This window comes from Scyliorhinus canicula, chromosome 14 (assembly GCF_902713615.1).
Source record: "Scyliorhinus canicula chromosome 14, sScyCan1.1, whole genome shotgun sequence".
NCBI lineage: Eukaryota > Metazoa > Chordata > Chondrichthyes > Carcharhiniformes > Scyliorhinidae > Scyliorhinus > Scyliorhinus canicula.
In genome coordinates this window covers 16,941,224-16,947,890 of record NC_052159.1, presented here as the reverse complement: position 1 = coordinate 16,947,890, position 6,667 = coordinate 16,941,224, and positions in this window count along the sequence as shown.

The following is a 6,667-nucleotide window of genomic DNA, read 5'->3' as shown; positions in this document are numbered from 1 at the left end:
CCCGGATCCCTGGTGCTATGAAACATTATTGTTACTTTCCAGCTCTTTTTGGAAGAAAATAGTTGGTTAAGATGAAGATTAAGTGGGAAACAGTCAATCAATCGGTGGATTTGAAGAGCAACTTGCAACAACATCTGAAGAAGTGTGCAAAGGTGTTTGAAGATTCATCAGGCTATCTGACTGGAGTTGAGCTACACCTAAAAATCAAGTCAGATGGCACATCCAAATGTCTCTGAGCTATAACTGTACCATATGTCATTAAACTTGAAGTTGAAGAAAAACTAGAAAGAGTAGTCAGGACAGGCATCATTGAACCTGTTGCTGCAAGTGATTGGGCGACACCAATCATTCCTGTATTAAAGCAGGATGGCTCAGTGAGAATTTGGAGATTTTACAACTACTTTACCACAGTTTTGAGTGTAGATAATTATCCACTGTTGTTGATTGTAGACTTGTTTGCCTGGCTTTCTTGAGCACAGAAATTCAGTAAAATTGACCCTTCACAGGCATCTCCGCAGATGAATCTGGCTGCTGAATCATAGCCGCTACTCAGTATCGTGATGCCCAAAGGTCTGTTTCCTTACAGAAGACATCCTTTTGGGATAACATCTGCACCTGCTCTATTTCAAAGATCCATGGATCAAATTATAAATGGATTGAATGGAGTGTAATGTTATTTAGATGACAAACTCATCACTGGTTCAAGTGAACAGAAACACTTGACAGATTTAAAAGCTATCCAGAAGTGGTTGCAGAGCCCCAACCTGAGAATTAAGAAAGAAAAGGGTGATTTTTAAAAATCATCCATAAATGAATTTGGTCAAATCATTGACATAAGAACATAAGAACATAAGAACTAGGAGCAGGAGTAGGCCATCTGGCCCCTCGAGCCTGCTCCGCCATTCAATGAGATCATGGCTGATCTTTTGTGGACTCAGCTCCACTTTCCGGCCCGAACACCATAACCCTTAATCCCTTTATTCTTCAAAAAACTATCTATCTTTACCTTAAAAACATGTAATGAAGGAGCCTCACCTGCTTCACTGGGCAAGGAATTCCATAGATTCACAACCCTTTGGGTGAAGAAGTTTCTCCTAAACTCAGTCCTAAATCTACTTCCCCTTATTTTGAGGTTATGTCCCCTAGTTCTGCTTTCACCCGCCAGTGGAAACAACCTGCCCGCATCTATCCTATCTATTCCCTTCATAATTTTCAATGTTTCTATAAGATCCCCCCTCATCCTTCTAAATTCCAACGAGTACAGTCCCAGTCTACTCAACCTCTCCTCATAATCCAACCCCTTCAGCTCTGGGATTAACCTAGTGAATCTCCTCTGCACACCCTCCAGCGCCAGTACGTCCTTTCTCAAGTAAGGAGACCAAAACTGAACACAATACTCTAGGTGTGGCCTCACTAACACCTTATACAATTGCAGCATAACCTCCCTAGTCTTAAACTCCATCCCCCTAGCAATGAAGGACAAAATTCCATTTGCCTTCTTAATCACCTGTTGCACCTGTAAACCAACCTTCTGTGACAAAGGTGGCTTACAGAAAGAACCAAAGAAAACATCAGCAATCTTAGAAGCATCACGTCCTCAAAGTGTGACACAATTAAGGTCATTTTTAGGACTGATAAATTATTATGCCAGATTTGTAACAAATTTAGCAACATGAGTGAAGCCTTTTCACACATTGCTATGTGTCAAACTGGCATGGCACCGGTCAGAAGAATGTGAGAATGCAAACAATGAAGTGAAAGAAGCTTTACCGAAGTCAGAGCTGTTAGATCATTGTAATCCAAAAATAAAGTTGCAACTTTAATGCGATGCCTCATCCAATGGGTTGGTGCAGTTGCCTCTCACATTATGTCTTCAGGAGAGGAACGACTGATAGCATTTGCTTCACACACTCTTACTGGCACAGAGATGAATTACGCTCAGACAGAAAAATGTGTTTTGAACATCATCTTTAGTGTAAGGTTCCACCATCTCCTTTATGGACATCATTTTACCCTTTTGATAGATCATCCTTAACTACAATCTTTGGACCATGTAAAGGTACACCTTCTCTGACAGCTAGTAGATTGCAAAGATGGTCATTGATATTGTCAGCACACACTTCATGATATCGTAAATCAGAGCAGCATGCAAATGCTGATGCGTTTATCACGATTGCCGTTACAAGTTAAGCATCACCCTGAAGAACGTTTTGTCAATATTTTCTATTTCTTGCTCGTGAGTAGTGTACCTGTGACTTCATCTCAAGTTCAAAGATGTACAAGAACCGATTCAGTGATGGGGAAGGTGACGGACTTGGTCCAAAAAAAAACGCTGTCAGATGTTCATAAGAAAAATCCAGATCTCAAGCCCTACATCGCATGAAGACTTGTGTTGACAATGCAGAATGGAGTTCTAGTGTGGGGATTCCGTATGATTATTCCTCCATTCTTCCATAGTAGAGTCCTTGACCAACTGCCTGAGGTATATCCTGGTGTGGTACCGATGAAGGAATTAGCAGACAGTTATTTTTGGTTTAGATGCTCAAATTGAAGAGAACGTTGGGCAATGCCAATCTTGTGCAAAACTAACAACCATTACATCCGTTGGAATGGCTGGCCCAGATGGTGGGGGTGTACAGTGCCAGGGGTCACAGTCTAACGAGATGGAGTAAATCATTTAAGACTAAGATAAGGAAAATGTCTTCACCCAGAGAGTGGTGAGCCTGTGGAATTCTCTACCACAGAAAGCAGCTGAGGCCAAAACATGTTTTCAAGGAGGAGATGGATAGCTTTTAGGGCTAAAGGGATCAAAGGATATGGGGGGAAAGCAGGAACAGGTTCCTGAGTTGGATCATCAGCCATGATCAAAATGGATGGTGGTGCAGCCTCAAAGAGCCAAATGACCTTCTTCTGCTCTTATTTTCTACGTTTCTATGTCAAGTCTCTCTCTTTGATGCTGCTGTGAGGAGACTGTTAGGAACATGGAGCATTGGTGATCTCACTGTCAATATTCTCGCTTATAGGCAGGAAAGAAGAAGATGTCAGTGGTGGCGCCTGACTTGCCAAAGGCAGGAGCGGAACCGTGATGAGGCAAGGGTGACAGATCCTGCTTTGCACACAGAGGATGGACCTGAGAGAACATTCACTTGGGTGTGCTTCGCTGGACCCAAGGTCTACAGACACTGCCTCACATACCCGCAAATGTCCGACAACCAATCTCGCTGAAAGTTGCACATGTCCAGGCCACATCTGCCCGTGTCACTGAAAGTTATTCCGGTGCTCAATTTTTATGCCTGTGGTCCCATCAAGGGCTCCACGGGAGACCTGTGTGGGAATTTGCAAGCCTCTGCACACAGGTTCACCCAGGAGGTGGCAGACCCAATCTTTGCGAGGACACACAACTTCATCCATTTTGACTGGGATCAGGCAAGTCAGGATGCAAGACTGATGGGCTTTGCACAGGCCTCTGATTTTCCGAAGGTGCAGGGAACCATCAACTGAACTCATGTGGCGCTCAGATTTCTGGAGCCGCCACAGACCCACCAGGGGAAGGTGGGCGCTGCTGAGGCAGGTTGGCAATCCCGGGACCTCTTCAACATAGATGTGGATTCAGAGGTGTGGATTCAGTTCAAAGATGATGAGGGCTGAAGACAGTAGATCCACCGGAGAGGAGGGGATCCCCTCCAGAGGAATTGTTTAATCCCATGGTGCAGCTTTCCTGCCCGCAACCCCCTCATTGAGCTTCTGACTCTGATGGGCCTCAGATTGTTACAACGGAGGCTGCTTCCATCGAGCTGGTGACCTCACCACACTCAATGCCAGTGGGGCCCCCATCCTGTCCCGAATTAGGGCCTTAACTATCATAATTGGCTTCTGCCTTCGTGGTGTAGGCAGCCAATCTTATTCCCTGGAAAAATCCCCGGTGGTTGTGATGGACGAGAGAGCCATCTGGACATACCCCACTATTTTTGTGCACATCCACGCGCACACCCCATCCATCCCCCTCTCCACCTGCCATAACAGGCTAGGAAAATTCAGCCCATTGCTATAGGACCATGTGTCACTGTGATTTCACTTCTGGTAACAACAAATGAATCTCTATCACAGTTTCCAACAATGAATCGTTCTTATGATACGATAAATACGCCACGTGAAAATTAAGCTTTGAAAATAGCCCTGTGATTGTCAGAATTAGCGTACGGTAAAGATCCTTATCTACATATATGAACAATGTTGAGCTTAAAGGAATTATCATAATGAATATATCACATCCATAGCTGCATACACCAATAGTTATTCACTTTTCAGTTCCTTATCTAAATTACACGTATTTTCAGGATTATCGCAAATGAGAGGCATCTGTGTTGCGAAGTGTGAAATGTTCTGCTTTTTCATAATTCACAGGCAGGATTCAGCATTCCCAGTTCAATTATAACACTATAGACAACAACCGAGAAACTATGTTACAGAAACAAGCCATTCGGTCACCCTGTAACCATGTCTCTATAATAGCTATCAGACCAAACAGATCTATTTCCTGTGCTAACGGTTCACCATTTTGTTTTAAAATGCTGCATGCAATCTGAAATAGAGCTCTTAAATTTGTCTTTTTATCATTTCTACAATCCCTGGTCTTATCTGCCGGTGCATTCTTAAGTTTGTACTCTCTGTACCGTCCTGCTACACTCTGATTATCGTTGCCTAAATCTATTACCATGTCTTATTCCTTTGATTTATTATGTCCACCCTGATTTGATCCCTTTCCCCCATATTTAGTTTAAAGCCCAAGTCATACCACTGGCTGGTTCAGATGAAGACCTTCCCAACGGTGCAGCTCCCTCTTTACCCCATATTGATGCCAGTGCTCCATGAATCGAAACAGTCACTCCCTAATCTAATTTACCCGATACCTGTTTGCTCAGGTTGAATCATTTAGACTTTTGTCTTTGAGGTTCTGCTTTTTAATTTCGCCCTTAGCCTCTCATATCCCCTCAGCAAAAGCCCTGCCCTAGTCCTATTCATGTTGTCGGTACCCCCATGGGCCACGTCAACTGGATCCATCACACCCCAGGGGTGGAATTCTCTAACCCCCCGCTGGGTCGGATAAAAGGTGCTGCGCCACACAAATCGCGCCACGTCACCCCGATGCCGGGACACAATTCTCCGCAGAGCGGAGAATCGGCGGAATGGGCGCCGGCGTGGTCGGCGGTCGGGGTATGTGCCGACTTTCCGGCCCCGGCTGGCACAGGCCAGTGCGCCGATTCTCCGGCTCAGATGGGCCGAGCCACCGCCACAAAAAATCTGAGTCCCACCGGTGTCGTTCTAACATCCTCTGAGCCGGCTGGACCTCGGCTGTGAAGGGTCCGACGGCGGCCTGTGGGGCGGTTGAGGGGGGGGGTCCGATCCCGGGTAGGGCCTCCGTAGTGACCTGACCCGCGATCAGGGCCCACCAATCGGCGGGCCGGCCTCTCTGGCTGGGGGCCTCCTTTCCACCGTGCCGGTTCCTGTAGCACTGCGCCATTTGGCGTCGGGGCCAGCGAGGGGAAGAAGGCCACTGCGCATGCGCTAGTTGGCGCCGGCTCAACTGAGCATACGCGGACCCTGTAGCGCCAGGTTCATGTCGGGATTGGCAGCTGGAGCGGCGTGTGCCACTCCAGCGCTATGCTAGCCCCCTTGTGGGGCAGAGAATGGGGTCCGGGAACGGGCGCCAACGCCGGAGTAAAACACTCCTGTTTTTACACCGATGTCGACACTTAGCCGCCCGATGGGAGAATCCCGCCCCATTTCTCTCCTGCTCAAGTAGATGTCCACATAAGCCTCCGCCCTCATACCCCTCTGCCCCCTTCTCCCCCATGACTGTATCAAGCCTCCACTTGAATGTATTAGTGCTATCTGTTTCAGCCACTCTATGTGGCAGTGCATTTTCACATTCTCACCCTACTTTATTGCCCATTCAACTTCCAGGTGTAAACCCTTCAACACCTGCGGTACAAAATACTTTTTTTTATACCTTTAATCAACACCTTCAATTCTCTGCTGCTTATTCCCCCTGCAATTGTTGCACAGGATTTCCTATTTAAACTAAGTTGCCGTGTTATTTGCTGTTGATGCTGGCTCTCCTTGTGGTCTTTCCTGCTGCAACTAACAAAGTTGAGATAAATAATCTTGTGCTCTCAAAAATCATGTCGCACATGGCCCATGTCGCTTGCAGATGTGTTCTAACCCCTCCCTGTAACATGCAGTTGGCTGTGAATAGGTCATAAATCCTGTGTAGTTGAGTTAACAAAGGACAGACCTCTGTTCCTGTTGGTTTGCAATCTTTTCATGTAAAAGTGTCTGTAATGCATTAGAGATGAGAGCTTCAATGCGTGGAATGGTCTTTATTTGCCCTGGGAAGTCCTTGTATCTTGCGAATGTTCAACAGATTTTATTCCAAAGGGCAATTGCTTTAATTAGCAAGTGTTTGGCTTTCTGTCCATTTGAAAATGTCAGTCTTTTGAATTGTGACGAACCTCGAGAAGGAAAATGAATAAATGGCTCCAGTTCATAAAGTGTGGCCAAGGTTTATGAATAAATTATTCAAATCTGTATTGCCCTGGTAGGATGTATTTCGTGAAGAGGTGCATGTCTGATTACTAGGTCAAGAAACGAGGTTGAAACTTTGACC